This window comes from Atta cephalotes (genome assembly GCF_000143395.1).
Source record: "Atta cephalotes unplaced genomic scaffold scaffold00002, whole genome shotgun sequence".
In the NCBI taxonomy this organism is placed as follows: Eukaryota; Metazoa; Arthropoda; class Insecta; order Hymenoptera; family Formicidae; genus Atta; species Atta cephalotes.
Genome location: NW_012130066.1, coordinates 10,549,806 through 10,567,399, shown reverse-complemented (window position 1 = coordinate 10,567,399; position 17,594 = coordinate 10,549,806). Strand labels below are relative to the sequence as shown.

The window sequence follows — 17,594 nt, the reverse complement described above, 5'->3', positions numbered from 1 at the left end:
TACATTTGTATACATGCATATATTCTTCAATACATTTTACTTTTTTATTAATTTTATAACCAAACTGTTTCCTAAACAAAACTAACTTTTTAAGACTATTTTTATGGAACATTATCATCTATGTTTCTCTTCGATTCGCCATTATGCAACGTTGTCACATTTTTATTAATAATGTCCTAAGTAATAAATATTTCGTAATTTTGAGTTCAGAATCGATTCAACAACATTTTAATGAATGTAATTGTCAAGTTTTAAACTTAAATATTCATTATACTATATTAACTCAGTTATCGTGTAAAATGTAATTGGAGTATCATTTTCTCCTCTACTAAATAATATTAAAAATACATTTAAAAAAAATAACGTTTTAAACATTTGTTTTAAATTGTTTAAAAAAAAGCAAGTTTAATTTAATTTGATGCTTAAAACATGTTTTAAACATTTGTTTAAAAAAAAAATTTTAAATAAAACAACCCTGGAGGGAAGCCGGCACGCAGTCGAGTGAGGAAGATTGATCCGCTTGATGCCGCTCGGCAATTCGCGCGTATCTGATTTCGTGTGTTAAAATTTGCTAAATTTACATTTTTCTCAGAAATAAATTGACGTGGAAAGTTGATTTTTTTAAATCTGAGTCTCTAGCTCGACGAGATATAAACAAATAGCTTAACCAAATGTTTGGCAAAGTAAGTGTAACCAAGAAATTAGTTCTTTATTTAGTTCTTCATTTCTTGAATTTTTATTTTTTCAATTTATTACTAAAAAATTACGTTTAAGTATGGAGTGCATATCTGATTAACAAATTTAAGTCACATTAGCTATGTTTCTTTATTTAACATGCCGTAAAAAATGTCCAATTGGATAATTAAATGTACGGAATTATCAGTACAAAATTATTTTTATGAATTTAATTGCAGATACAATGACATATATAAACAAATAATAAATAATTTGCTAAATGTTAGTTGCTAATTGTTGAATAAAGTTGCAAAATATTTTTCATGTAACACTAATTTACTTTTATATTTGCGAAAATTAGTGTTATATCTTTAACAATTACGCTAGCATTTGGCAAAACTTTTTTTTAACAGCAAATTCAATTCTTCCTTGACAAATTGGTGTCAGACGGAACTCTTAATCTTAAAAATTAGAGCCACAGTGATTTTTTGAAAAAAAATTGTTATCTCGACTCCTAATAATCGGAAGGTAATCTTTTTTTTAAATTTATAGAAAAATGTCAGATTTCGGAATGTCAAATTTCAGAATACTTCACGCTATTTGATATAATGCATATTAACGAAATTATTTTTATTTTTTTATATGAAAAAGGATATCCACTCTTTAAAGTCATTTCAGATTAGTTTAATTGCAAAAAATTATTTTGTTATTAAGTGTATGTGATAGTATGTGTAGCAACTCTTGAAGGAGCAAAATCCTTGTAAATTGCTGAATGACTGCTCAAAGATAAAGAAATTAAGTTTTCTGCAGACAGGTTTTTAGTGAACAAATAGCTTTTGCAAAAATTAATGAATATTTCACTAGATTCGTCATTACGAGGATTACATTTTATGAGAATTTCAAAGCTTTGTGTTTAAATCTTAATGAATACAGAGCGAGTGAAAAAAAGATCTTTTTCGATATTTTTTAATTTTTTTATTGAATAAAGATGGATTTTAATGTTCCATGTCTTATTTTATATTTCGAATGCCTACATTTTTCATACCAAATTTTTTTCCATAAAATCAATATTTTTCGTTTTATAAGCAAAAAACGTGCTTTTTGCAACTATTGCACAAGTCTCGAGTGTCAAACATATGCATTTCTTTTCTGATGATCTTTCGGGACTTTCGTGAAGAGAAATGCTGGTTTATAATTTGTTTCCAGTAAAATTCTACTTCTACTGGACTATTCTTGCTACTCGAGTTTACGAAGGAGAGATATATTATATAATGCGCATGAAAAATTAAATAAACAATTAAATATCTTGTAAACTGTTGTGTTTTAACATGATTTATATTATTCTGGATTAATGGGAGGGGGGTATACTATTACTACAATTTAAAATTTATATGTTATTTAGAATGTCCCCTGCCCTTTATTGATGCCTAGGGCCGCCGAGCAGCCGAGATTGCCGAGAAAGCATTTTCGCTTGTAATAAGTAATTAATGTAAAAAAGAGCTCACTCATTCACTCTCGGCGCGCCGCAGGCGAGCACACGGACATGGGTTCGTGCTTAAATGTGTGATTATCGTTTTCGCCATCTGATTCTGTATCGCCATCGTCAACGCAGAGTTCTTGGCTGAGTAGTCAGGAGCCGTAAAGTGTCTTTTTAATTTTTTGGGAGTAGTTACATATTCTTGAAAATATGAATTTTTGGCAATCGCTTTAACAAAGCAAATTTATTGCAGCAACTCGGTATGTTGTTAATACAGAAATGAACAGAACTGAATTACAACTGAATAATGATAATGATGCCTGAACATCTAAAAGTACGAGTATGTATCTAATAATATTAAAAATATTTATTTATATATTTCATAGTTATTTATATATTTTGTATATAGTTTCCAAAAATAATCTCCATCTTGTTTGTAGATAAGAAATCTGTCAAATCAGTATGTATTTCTTCGAACAATATCATGAAAACTATACTGGAAATTGTTGAATTCTAAAATAGATGAATCAAATATTATTCTAGAATTGCCCGTAAACTGTTCCCAGAAGACAGTTATTTTGCCTTAAGGAGAAGGGGAGGCCAAAAAATGTGCCTCCCCTTCTCCTTAAAACTCTTGAGTATTTGACCAGATGGAAGATTTTTTTTATAAATCAGCTGCTAACTTTTCATGTATGATGTATATATGAATGATAAATCTGAAATTATTAGGTGTACAACTTTGCTTCCGCCGTTTTCCTATAGATGGCTTTAGCGGTAAGTGGTGGTCGAAATAAATAGATCATACAATAAACTTGCGCATCTGTCAACATAACCCCATAGAAACATTAGTTGATTTGTGTCTGCATCAAAGTTATTCTCGATTGAAAATGTCAGTTTACGAGCCAAATTCTCGTCATTTGCGGGAGATTTTAATTTTTTGCTTCAATATGAAGAAATCTGCGGCTGAGGCTCATCGAATGCTCTCAAATACTTATGGTAAGGCCGCTATTAGTGAAAGAACGTGTCGTGAGTGGTTTCAACGCTTCAAGAACGGTGATTTTGACGTTCAAGATCATGCTCTGTATTTGGTGGGACCAGCTTGGCGTAGTGTATTATGAACTGTTAAAACCGACTGAAACAATCACAGGCGATCGGTATCGAACGCAATTGATGCGTTTGAGCCGAGCATTAAAAGACAAACGGCCGCAATACAACGAAAGACACGATAAAGTGATTTTGCAGCATGACAATGCTCGACCCCATGTTGCGAAAGTGGTCAAGACATATTTGGAAACGTTGAAATGGGAAATCCTACCCCACCCGCCGTATTCTCCAGACGTTACTCCCTCTGACTATCACTTGTTTCGATCAATGGCACACGGCCTGGCTGACTAGCACTTCCGGTCTTATGAAGAAATAAAAAATTGGATCGATTCGTGGATAGCCTCAAAAGATGACAGTTTTTTCGACGCAGGATTCATACGCTACCCGAAAGATGGGAGAAAGTAGTGGCCAGCGATGGACAATACTTTGAATCATAAATGTATAATCAGTTTTTTACAATAAAGCCTCAAATTTCAGAAAAAAAACGGCGGAAGCAAAGTTGTACACCTAATATCTATCTATATATTACGTATACATATATCTATCTATAAATTTATATATTATTATATATATATATATATATATATATATATATATATATATATATATATATATATATATATATATATATACAATACTCTGTATTTTTTAATTATACATAGGTTAATTATCTTGTGGTCGCATGACAGTTACCACTAATATAAATGTTACTATTCGCTCTATTTTATCCAAGATTATTTCGAATAATTTGGAGAAACTAAGTTACCAAAAGCAATGAAATTTTTAAAGAGATGGTTAAACACATCAGAGATCTCATATCAGTAGAAATATGACTTATTTATGAGATTGTTTTTGATATTATTTTTATTTCTTTTATATTAAGTTTTTTATCCACTTGTCCTAAATCAAACTAGACCATCTATTAAAAGCTTATTTAATCCTTATTATTAAAATTTTTAGTTGAAGTAATTATAATTATAATTTTCTTAATTTTTTAGACTATCAGATAAAGTTATTTCAAAGAGAATCTTTAGCTATTAATATTCCTTATTGTTTATGCAGATTTTATTAAAAATTATTTTGTGGTCTAGGTGCGGTGTTTATATTTATATGTAACGTTATACATTTACCTATAGTATACATGTATGCATGCATGATTATTTTTATATGAAAAATCATCATAAAGTTTTAAAAGTGTATTGAAAATTAATTATATCTATAATTTAAATCTATAATTTAGACTACGATCAGAAAATTTTTTAACATTTACTATTATAATAATTCTACATTTTCAACTACAATGAGATAATAATTTTATATACGATAAATAAATAATATCTTTAATATAAAATCTAACATTTTATAGACTTCATAATCTTTTATAGTTATTTTGTTTTCTCATAGCATATAAATATATTTAATTATAAAATGTATCATTAAACAATTTTCTTTACATTTTGTATATAATTATTATTTAAAACAAATATTTCTAGTAACACAATGTTACATGTAACATACGTGTAACATGAAATGTCAGCAAAACAGTGTATACGGTATATTACAGTTATCTTGTTTTGCTGATATTTCATGCACGTTACATGTAAAATTGTGTTTACTGATGAATTTCCAATCTTTTTGGAGATTTCTAAAAATTTTTTTATTGGAGGTCATTATGTTATCAAAATGATGTCAAAATGACATAATTAATCAGTCAAATTTTTCGACCAAAAGCATCAAGCGTGACATATTCAACGTAACTCAAAGTTTATGTCAATTTGATGTTATTGTGATAATTGTGTTTTATTTGGGTTTGTTAATGCAGTTTTGTCGTATATAACTTACAAAATATTTAAATCTTTCGTTTACACTATTTGTATATAAATATAAATCAAAATATATGTGCTCGATACAACCGAACTTGTTCGAGTTCAACCATAAAAAGTATAATCGATGGTTTCATATGAACACTTGTCACATATATTTGATAATTTCACATTGTCCACGTATTTTAACGAGTTGAATCACAAGATCTCAATTGACGACGACGACGACGACGACGACGACGACGACGACGACGACGACGACGACGACGACGACGACGATAGGTCAGTGAACTGCGCACATTTTTCGAATGCCGTCTACGTATTAATATGAAGAAGGATGATGCGATTATCTCGGATATCACTGATCACAATTTCCATATAAGGGATTGGCCCCATGACGATTCCAATATCGGCTACAATTAATTGATTCGAGCCGTGCATTGCGAGAAAAACGGTCGAATACAAGCAAAGACATGATAAAGTTATTCTTCTTCATGACAACGTTCGGCCGCATATCGCTAAAGTCGTAAAAAAATATTTGGAAACGCTCAAATGGGATGTTTTACCGCACCCGCCATATTCTCCGGACATTGCTCCTTCTGATTACTAGTTGTTCTGAAGGATGTAGCACGATTTGGCAAATCACCGATTCACTTCTTTCGCAGAAATCGAAAATTGGATCGCCTCCAAAGATGAGTCATTTTTTCGAGATGGAATTCGAAAATTGCTTGAGAGATGGGAAAAAGTAGTAGGCAGCGATGAACAATACTTTAATTGATCTGTTCATTTATTTTGTTTTGAAATAAATGCACAAAAAAATAAATGCACGGACCGAACTAATTTGTATTCCCAATACACAAACTTTGTTTATAAACATATATGCTTTAATTAAGATCTTCCCTATCGGTTTGAAGATTTAGACTATTGATTTATTTTTTAATATTTATCATTTCCGAGTCAATCAGTTGTTTATTGTAACATAGTTCTTCGTCTAAAATTTTGATGTTATCCCAATGTGTTAGCGAAATCGTGCGTCTGCTACTTATGTTCAATTATCACAGAACGGATAGCTCTGTTCCAATTAATATACTTGCGATATTCTGCAATTCTTGTTTTTAATTTTCTACCCGTTTGTCCAACATAAGAAACACACATTCTTTGCAACCGATTTTGTAAATAACATTACATTTTGTTGATTGTATTCGATGATCTTTTTGAACTTTAATATACTTGTTTAATATACTTGTTAGTACTAACTGGAAGAAAGCTTTAATATTCTTATTGTCAATTTGTTTAAATTTATCTGTGAAGCCAGAAATAAAAGGCATCATAAACTTGATACTTCATTATTCGGTTCTTTATTTTTCTGATCTTTATTTTGTGTTTTAAGTTTCTTTCTTTTAATACTCTCAATTTGATTATTAATAGTGTCAAAAGAATTTAAATGGGTAATCATTATGTAACATGGTATTGATTATGAATGTAATATTCTTCAAATGAAAGTCTTTGTTATAAAGTAATAAGACTCTATAATAAAGTAATAAAGCCCAACTAAATTATACCTCTTTTCTGAGAAATGGGATGATTTGAAAAGTTGAAGTTAATGAAGTTAATGAATCTACTCAAAAAATTTAAAGATATTAACTTATAATCTTTGCTAATATTAATATCCTTTAAGTTATCAACTAATTAAATATTACTGATATAACTCTCTGTTTTAGATATAGATTCTATTAAGATTTAATGTAAAAAAAGACGCTAAATTATGCAATGGACTGCCAATTGATGAAACTGTAAGTTTATAATGGACAATTTTGTTTGTGAATTTTTAGTAGCGTGCTAATGGCAATGTTCCATCACAATGAAGATATCTATTTATTTTGAGATGCATCATAATTTAAATCCTTCCATCTGACAAGCACGCCACTCAATGATGTATGTCAGTTTTTTGCAAAAATCTTTTTTAATTATTTCATAGATATCAGTATCTTTAAGCATTTCTATTACTCTTCCTATGTAGAAATCTCTAATCCAACGCTATTGTAGCATTATCCTTATCTGTATGAATAAATATGATATTCGGATGCAATTCTAGAAACTTTTTTGTAACTATTTCTAAATTTGATAATTTGTGGTCAATAGAAGCAAAGAGAGAGGAAGAAATTATGTTATTGAGTAATGGGAATTGAGTAATTAATTATATTCATTTTTTTGATAATAGGAAGTTTTTGAGTATGTTCAATGCTCTTAATATAATCGACAATGATGTTTCTCTTTTTTCTGTTAGAAAGAGTAAAGTTATCATCTAATAAAAAACATTGAGATAATAAGGAATGAAAACAAATAAAAGATTAATAAACCAACTTTCTCTGGCAGAAGAGAATCAGAGAAATGAAGATCAAAAAAAGAATCAGGTGATATAGTTAGTCATCAGGTGATATTCTTAAAAATATAAGGAATATTGTTGTTTAACGATTCAAAACAAGTGCCACAGGAAAGTTTTGAGAGATGTGTTTAATCATAGAAGCAAAATTATAATTGGAGTTAATTTATATTGTGTCAATTTCATGTTGTGAAGAATATATGTGTGAATTATTAAGGACAATACTTTTATTTTATGTTTTTAATTATTTGTTTTTTCTGTTTATTTGGTAACCAATTGAACTTAGATGTAATTCTTCCTTTTTTTTAACAAAAATGAAAAAACAAGACTTTTCTTGTGTTTAAAAATTCATCACAGCTATTAATAGGGAAACAGTAAGATAATGTGCTTGCCAAGTAAAAAATTTTTTTCTGTAATAATCGTTTTTTCCTATGTGTGTCATTAAGTTCATTTTGTAATTAAGTTCATTCTTTGAATAAATACTTCCTTACAGTTCTGAAATCTGCGAGTAGAATTATTGATGACAGAATTTAATTTTAAAATTTAAAATTTTAATTTACCAACCTATTTAAGTGTCGTAGTATATGATCTTATGATACAATCTTTTAAAAAATTAATGTGTAAGATACTTTTTAAATTAAGTCTACAAAATTTTATCCATGATTTGAATAATCTACTTGTATGATTACCAAAATTTATCCGAATAAAATCAAAATATAAGACTTGTGTAGCATAATTACAGTCAACGTAAAAATTAAATTATAATAAACAGATCAACAGAACTCTTAAATTATACAATACAATTTAAATAAATATTATAAAGAACATAAAGATAAGAATAAAAAAATATTAATAATTGAAGGTGTTACATTAATAAAGTACAATAAGATTTAATTAAAATTTAAATGAATATATATATAGACATTACATGTCGGCTTCTTATTAAGCCTCTTCAAATGATCTTTAAACATTTAGCAGGTCCTTAAGTATATCCATTGCTTCATCGACAAAGTTTACAAATTAGTTCATGATAAAACATTGAATGTTCGATGAATGTCTTCCAAAAAAACGAAATATCCTTCTCAATCGATTTACAAGTCGAATGTTTGAACTTTCTAAATATATTGCATGTCACAATATGATATTATTTGTATGATAGAAGGATTAAGATTTTTTTTTAAGAATGATGGTCATTAATGTCATTTGATATAAATGCGACATTATCAAATAATACATATGATATATTGGGTTGTCCGGAAAGTTTGTGCCGACTAAAATTTAAATTACATTTATTAAATTAAAATTTTCTGCGTTTCAATTTTCTTTCAACATCGGCACGAACTTTCCGGACAACCCAATAATTGAGATGCGACGTTGCCAAATAGTGCAATATCAGCTAATATATAGCTGCTTTGTTAGCAAAATTTAAGATTTTTTCAAGAATGACAATTATTAATGCAATTTGATATAATTGGGACGTTACCAAATAATACAGATAATGCGATATAATTGAGACGCAATGTTGCCAAATAGTGCATATAATGATATAAAAATAACAAGATTTAGTCAAATAACTTCATTAGTCAATTCGAGTCACAGCGCAAGTGACAATCAAATCGTGAGCAGGATTGCTTGTTCAATCAAATCGTGCACATGAAGTATGAATTGATTGAACAAGCTACCCTGCTTAATACTATAGACAAGTACAATATGTGGGAATAACGTTGCGATGAGTTTATCAAATCTTTGGAGGAGAAAAGCCATACCAAACGCCCGCGATTATCGATCGATAATAGACAATCACTGATTGCATATATCACGCGGCTCGAGAGTCTGAAGGAATCTGTGCGCGGAAAATTCGTACATATGGGCGTCGGGTAATAACGGATTCCGTTGGCGCGTCATCGAAATGGCGTTCGGAATTCATATTCTGACGGGCGCGGTAAATAAACTCTAAACATATCGAGCTTCGCCGATTCCTCGAAGACTCGAATGAAATTGTGCTCGAACATGTGCATAGTGTAATACAATGACTATAAAAATAAATACTGTTTTTAATGACGAGTTCGTGGCGGACGATAAACACATGAATCTGGAGACACTGGTAGTGTCTTAACATTAAATTACGCACAGCGACACTGCTATAGCTACCATGGTGGAAATAACAAGTTCGTTCTTAGGATGCATTTTCATCACGTTCTGCGCAATGTCCTGAAAATCGCCATCTTGCAATCACAACTAATGGTCATAGTGTTGTTAGTAATATAGATTTATTTTGATCATTATGATGCCATCGTGTGCATACAAAATTGTAAAAACAATTTGCAAAATACAAAAAACAAAAAATTAATTTTTTATATTTCCAAAGAAAAAAGAAACAGAAATGATCGAAAGGTGGAAACTTATGTGCAAAGAAAATGTTAACCCTAAAACCGGTATGTATATTCGTTGGTATGATTGTAATTAACCCACGATATTGTAATTAATAAAATTTAATTGAAATTATTAAGTGTACTATTGATTTGTCTAGCTCATATCTGTTCGTGACAGAACATTTTCATCATTTACAATTTGAAGATCAATCGTGGTTAAAAAATTTAATTGAAGAATCTAGGAATGTACGAGTAAAACTCAGACGTGATGTAGTTCCACTGGCAGCCGTAGAGAATAATCAAATTTCCATGGATAACGATTTGGGTATACATATAGTCCATTTTTAACATTTAAAGTGATTATTATAACATTAAGTGATAATTTTTATAATATTTCAAGCGATAATTTTTATAATATATACCAACAGTATATATACCAACTTATCTTGTACTTTGCCTTTTTTTATGTATTAAATATATTTTCAAAAGCAGATGTTGCACAACTTGTTGCCCATTGCTCATTTAATCCAAGTACGGATTGTGTCGAGCTCTGTATCGAGCTGTGCGACTTAAACTGCACTAAATACTGCAGTGATTCCTAATTTTGGTATATTCTGTCATTGTATTTCACCTGTTTCTTAATTACTTATTATTTACATAAATGTTTAAAAAAGTTTGCCTAAATATATATATTTGTTTAATTTATTTTTACAATAAATGTAATTAATACTTCAATTTTTTATTAATTTTAATTTTTTATTCTTTATAATAATATTTCTTCTTTTATGCTGAGACAGATATCTCTCAGGAATTACAGAAATGCAGCCTTACTTCTGAAAACAAAAACCTTACATCTGAAAACAAAAACCTTATGTCTGGAAACAAAATTCTTATGTCTGGAAACGAAACCCTTACGTCTGGAAATGAAAACCCTTAAACGTCGATTAGCTTTTGAAAGATAAATTGCTCAAGAAGCAGTTGACACAGGAAATGTAGGACAAGTTATCTCCGTTTTTTACGCCAGGACAAATAAAAAAAACTTTTAAATCTGAAGCAGAAGAAGATCCATTGGACTAAGGAGGATATTGCGGCTGCAATTTCATTAAAAAGCGTAAGCCCAAAGCTTAGAGATATCTGAGGAAAACAAAACAATTTTCTTTACCTGCAATGTCTGCCCTTCGAAAATGGATAGCAGATTTCAACATTGACGAAGGCATCTTAAAAGATGTATTAACAACAATGAAAAAAAAAGTCGAGACATGATAGAAATGGAGAGAGCGACGATTCTCTGCTTTGTCGAAATTGATTTGTCAAATCAAATTCAAATTGAAAAAAGAAAGAAGAGAGTCCTTAGACCTCATAAAAGATCGTTATCGCTCATAGTTTATTTAAAAAGTGAAAATAGTCCATTTTCTATACTTTTGATCAGGATATGACAAAAGAAATATTATATACTTAATTTATATTATATTACATATAATGGCTATACAGTATTCGCAATAACCTGGGATTTAGGATTATCGAATCAAAAACTATTGATAAAACTATTGAAAAAATTAAGTATTGATGCAAACGAGAAGGATAAAACGTACTTCGAACATTCATATGATGAATGTATGAAGGTGTACGTTTTTCATGGACTTCCTCATCTGCTAAAATTACTTCGCAATCATTTCTTTGATTCCGGATTGTACGTAAATGGCCATTTTAACGTCGATAGCCTTGAAAAGATTATTAGAAATCAACAGTGGCGATTTAAAAATTGCACACTTGTGTGCAAATTGTCAGAAACTCATTTGCACATTCAAGGATCACAACGCCAAAATGTGAAACTGACAACACAACTTTTTTCTGCAACAAACGGAGCCGCAATTGACTGATGTGGTTCCCGTGAATTTATGGACAATTGTTCAGAATAGGCTGCAACAGCTAAATTTATAAAGCAAAAGGACATCATCCTGGACAAAATAGTTATAGCGTTAATATTTTGCAACAGAACAAGATTCTTACCGAAGTTACATCAACAATAAAAAAAAATGAAAGTTGGTAGTCGACAAAGTATGCTTCCTTTCAAAAAGGAATTCTTATTTGCAATTCGTTACAGTATCTTTACTCTGATTTACGAGAAAGATTTCATATACAAACAATTCAGAAATGTTATATATAACAACAAGCCGATTGAACCAAGATGGTGTGGAAAATCTGTTTTCCTCCTATATATGAGCAATGGGAGCCGTAAATGATAAACCAACAGCATTAGACATTCGCTACAGATTTCGCTGATATATATTAGGGAAGCATTCTGCGGACGTTTTTACTGAAGGAAGCAATATCGTTGCACACAATTCCACAATGGATGAAACTTATCTGACAAGTGGCATAGATGTCGACTCAATGGAAGAGCTTCCCACTGATGAAGATAATGTCGAATGCGAAATTCTCAATGTCACTGATTTTCAAAACGAGTTATTTGATTATAAAGTAGATATTGATAAGGTTGTTTCTTTCTCTTAATAATGATGCTTTTTGTTATGCTTTTATTACACATATATATATTACATTTTTTCCCGGGTATATATATATATATATATATATACTAACCGGAAAATAGTTATATATATCGACATATTTTATATTTAGCTATATATAATTGTATATAAATATATCAAATTTATGTATACATATTTTTATACAATTATATATAATTGTATATGAAAATATTTTGATATGAAATATATTGTATTTGAAAATATTATAGTTATTATTATTATTAACATTAAAATTATTTTTAAAAATGTATGAATAAAAAATATTTAAAAAATACAAAAATTTTAAGAAGAAAACGCCAAAAAAGGTTCTTGAGATTTTATTTTAATATATATATTGTTTCATCTTTCTTCTATAGCCATCTATACTTTGAATTATATTTCTTCCTTAGAGAACAGGCATTATTGCATGAAGTTGATACATTGGATGTCGTTGATGTCATAGAAGAATAAGGGCTAAAATACATTGTCGGTTATGTAGCATACAGATTTATGCATAAATATAAAGATTTAGGAACGCTTTCTGAAATGTTAGTTAATCTAGAAAATGATTGGATTAACTATATTTTTAGAGGATGATTAATTAGTCTTCCTATTTATATGAAGTTGCGAAAGCGAATATCGAGTTTCAGTTATTTCGTGGAACTTTATTCGAAAAAATCCATGGATCTTCAAAACAGTAACCGATAAGATTCAGGAAAATATACAGATTCCGCGAGAAGTATTGTTATGCTTAGTACATACACGTACTTACATACGTATTAGAATCATCAAACAAATTTCTGCAGAAAATCAAAGAGTAAATAATAAAAAAATTTTCGAAATTTACAAATCGTAAAGTTACTACATTTTAAATGTAAATTTCTTTTTATTATTTATTATTACATTAAATGTTTCTTTTATTGATTAATTATTTTATGTTTTTTGTTCTTTTTGAAATTAAAAAATATATCTTTTTTTGTAACATTTATTCACTGTAGTTATCATTCCACTTTCTTCCCTTATTATATGCATTTGAATTGTCCAAGATGGCTGAGTTCAGTGTCGCTCTCTCATTGGCCAATGAAAATGTACAAGAATACCTGCTTAATAGCACATCTTGTTCCATCATGGTAGCTATTTTACAGCGAGTTGCGTCAGATCGAGATTATCGGAATTCAATAAGGGCTGAATCAATCAAATTCTAAGAGGCTTCGCACAAAAGAAAAAGGAAACAGAAAATAGAGAATAAGAATTTCAACCTAAGAAACTGTGTATTTCACAATATATGATTTCTGATAGGTTGAAATTCTTATTCTCTATTCTCTGTTTCTTTTATTATGCGGAGCCCCTAAGTGTGCTCAATCGATCGCTCGGTATATAATGAAAGTATTTTTATTTTTTCTCTACGTACTTTAGCGAAGATATTGCGACGCAAATACGAATCTAAAACTTTTAATAAGAAAAAATTAAGAAACATCGTCGTCGCCGTTATAGAGTAATGTTCTTTTGGAATTTTTGATGCGAAAGGTAAATGTGGCGCTAGCAATGCATGGTCACATCACACATGAGGTACATTTCACGCATATGATGTGCATAATGCATCATTTATTCTTGTTTAACATTCGATGAACAAGGATGATCATGCACATCATGCGTGAAACGGAATGCACCTATGGTCAGCGAATGTTGCGAACGCTGCGACGGTTCTGCACATTTTATACATTCTATACTCTGCAGATATTGTAAGTTAAAATTATTGTTTTTTACAGTCACGCGATCGCAGAGGAGTTGAATAAGTACGATTGTGACTAAAGCTATATTATATATAATATTGGATTCCAGTTACCTCAAATATTGATAAAAATATTTTTAGTCGATGTATTTTCGTGTAATTAAATGTCTATTATCCAATATCGAGATTGTCGTTAAGGAATTGTGACCACATTTGTATGGCATTCTTAATCGGGTTTAATAACAGTGATAAAAATACATCCAATTGTTACGTTTTTGCAAAAATAAGTAAAAGTTTGATAAAAAAAATATCGCTCTGTCTCATGAACCGTGATTAGTTATTGAAGTCGATGACTATTCCGGTTAAGAAGTGGTCACAGCGATGAAATATTGCGATGCAAGCATACACTGCAGACACTGCAGTAAAATTTGTAGTTCCCTGCTTTAGGGCCAGTATTTATAATCAGATCTTATAAAGATTATGCGTTTCATGGGTTTTCTCCGTGTCCAGATCCATTCTTGGAATGCCAACATTTCGTGAACTTTGCAGTCCACTTCATCAGAACGAGGAGTAACGTGATATTGAGCTGTTCCTCCGGTCGTTCCTTCTATATATTACGCTACTTGTTGAAGTGGTAAAGGGAAAGAAAAGAATTATGGGTGGGGGGAGGGGGGAGAATAGTTTTCCATATTTTACTTATATTGCAGCCATTATCTCTATTTAGATTGTTAGGGCGTTTTTGTATCTCTATAGCTTCTCTATACTTTCTTGGAAAGTATGATATAATGTTGACTATTATGGTCGTCAGTATTTGATGTTCTGTTTCGTTCGATGTTGTCCTGATAATGCTGATTGCGTGACGTGTTTTTAACCTAACATCACGTTTGATATATTTTTATCCATAGGTTGACCATTCTCCTAGTTTCTCCAATGTATACTTGCCCGCAGGAACAAGAGTTGTATCCTGAGAAGCTGAATGGAGATCTTTAATCTTTAGCGTTTCTTAACGTTTGTCTTTTTGATTTAAAGAATAGTTCGGATATTGTATTTGTTTAATATCCAATATGATCTGTTATTCCTTTGACATATGGGAGAATGGATAGAATCCTTTCGTTTGATTGTGTGTCAAAGACCGTTGTCTGTTTGCATGTTTATTGATTGTTTTGATTATGTCTTTTTTGTCGTATCCGTTTTTCTGTAAAGCTATTTTTAAATGAGTTCTATCTAGATGTTCTTTGTCAGAGATGGTGAAAGCTCTATGTACGTGAATTGATTGCAGACTATTTTTGTGCTGGGTGGAAGTGTGATTCGGCATGTAGGGTATCTATCTGTGTGTGTTGGTTTTCTGTTACACTTGATAGCCTAAGGTATCATTAGTTTTCTTAAAGACAAGAACAGATAAGAAGGGGGGTTTTCGTTTTTCTCTATGTCTATAGTGAAATGGATTTGTTTGGATGTTGGTTGATAAGGAATTTACGCAATTCGACTCTGTCATGTCTCCATCACGAATGTGTCGTCTACATAACGGAAAAAAAAAACTTTTTAATTTTTAAGAGTTCTTCTGAAGGCTCTTTCTCAAAATGCTCCATGAAGATGTTGCATTTTGCATTACATTACAGAAGAAACACCAGGTGTATAAGCTTAAATCCGCTATTTGCTCATAGGTGGCATTAGTAAGCGTACAAAGCTACCCTGCACACAACACACTTTTTTTTATGTGTTTGACATCTCTCAACATTAACCAGCACACATCATCAGCAATTTCATGCAACAACATACATTTTTTCTTTCGTAATCATGTCTAGTTTTTTGCTTAAAAAAAGCATATGCGGAAAGCTTTGCTTTTCTGTTTCAATTTGAAGAAATTGGCTGCATCGAATGCTTGTGGAGGCCTATGGCAACAATGCTTTATCGAAAACAACGTGCAGAGATTGGTTTCGCCGTTCAATGACGACAATTTTGAGTGATAAGAAGCGTGAAAATCGGACCAGAAAGGTTGAAGACTGTCAATTGCTCTTTTGGACGAGGACGATACCCAATCGCAAAAAATGTTTATCGAGCAATTGGGTGTTTCTCAAGCAATCATTTTCATGCGGCTACATGCCATGGGGAAAGTTCAAAAGATCGGTGCCGCATGAACTGAATGATAGGCAGATGGAGCGACGCCAAAACACATATCACATTCTGCTTGCCAGACAAAAAAGAAGGTCGTTCCTGCATCAGACATGCATTGTGACAGGAAATGAAAAGTGGATCTATTTTCAGAATCCTAAACATAAGAAATTTTGGGTTGATCCCGCCCAACCATCAATATTTTCCTCAAGATCAAATCGCTTCGGACGGAAGACGATATTGTGCGTTTGGTGGAATCAGAAGGGTGTCATCTACTACGAGCTGTTAAAACCTGGTGAAATGCTCACCGCTATCACCAACAACTGATCAAATTGCATCGTGCTTTGCGTGAAAAAAGGCCGCATTATCGGAAAAGACATGACAAGCTCATTTTCCTTTACGACAACCATCGCACACGTCAACAATAATCCAAAACTACTTAGAGACACTCAACTGGGAAGTGCTACCCCATCCCACTTATTCACCTGGCACTTTCTAACTATCACCTGTTTTCGTTGATAGGCCAAAAAACCAAACATTAAACAAGAGCGATTGTCCCTCCAAGATCTAAACAAGGACACAGACATCGTACTTTCAGCCAAAGACAACATGACACAATAGTCATGAACACATCAGACTATAAGAAAAAGATGAAGATCTTCTCTCGGACAAAGCATACAAAAAGCTTGACAAAGATCCAATTAATACAATCGCGCAGAATACTAAGATCCTGGAAAAAAGCAACATTCCCAGTAAAACCAAATTTCAAATCAACATTAAAACCTACAAATTTGTCCCACCAAGACTATACAGTCTACCAAAAGTACACAAACCAAACATCCCATTCAGACCAATTGCTAGCGCCAATTGCTACACTTCCCGACATATAACTTATCCTGCTTCCTAGCACAAACAACCCCTCATTGAAAAATCCGAATCAAATAATTAACTCAATGAACTTCATATAAAAGATTCAAAAAATCCAACTACATCCCAGACCTGCTTGTAAGTTTCGATGTAGAATCTCTTTTCACACAAGTCCCAATAAAAGACATTAAACATAATAAAGGCCTTACATGAAGTCCCCTCCGACTTCATCCCGCTAATAGAACATTGCTTAACACCCATTTCTCCTATAACAATTTTATAAACAATTTTATAAATCAATTTTATAAACAAATTTCAGGAGCGGCAGTGGGCTCTCTGATTTCTCCTGTAATCGCCAACATCTTCATGGAGCATTTTGAGAAAGAAACTCTCAGAAAAACACTTAAAAAGAACCAGAAGTTTGGTTCCGTTATGTAGACAACACATTCGTGATATAGAGCCGAACTCCGTAAATTCCTTATTTTCTTTAACAATCAACATCCACTTCATTATAAACATAC

At 31.1% G+C, this 17,594-nt stretch overlaps 1 pseudogene; it reads left to right on the top strand.

Moving 5' to 3' along the window:
• Positions 1-9,749: 9,749 nt before the first annotated feature.
• On the top strand, positions 9,750-11,097 carry LOC105623836 (annotated as a pseudogene).
• The last annotated feature ends 6,497 nt before the right edge of the window (positions 11,098-17,594 follow it).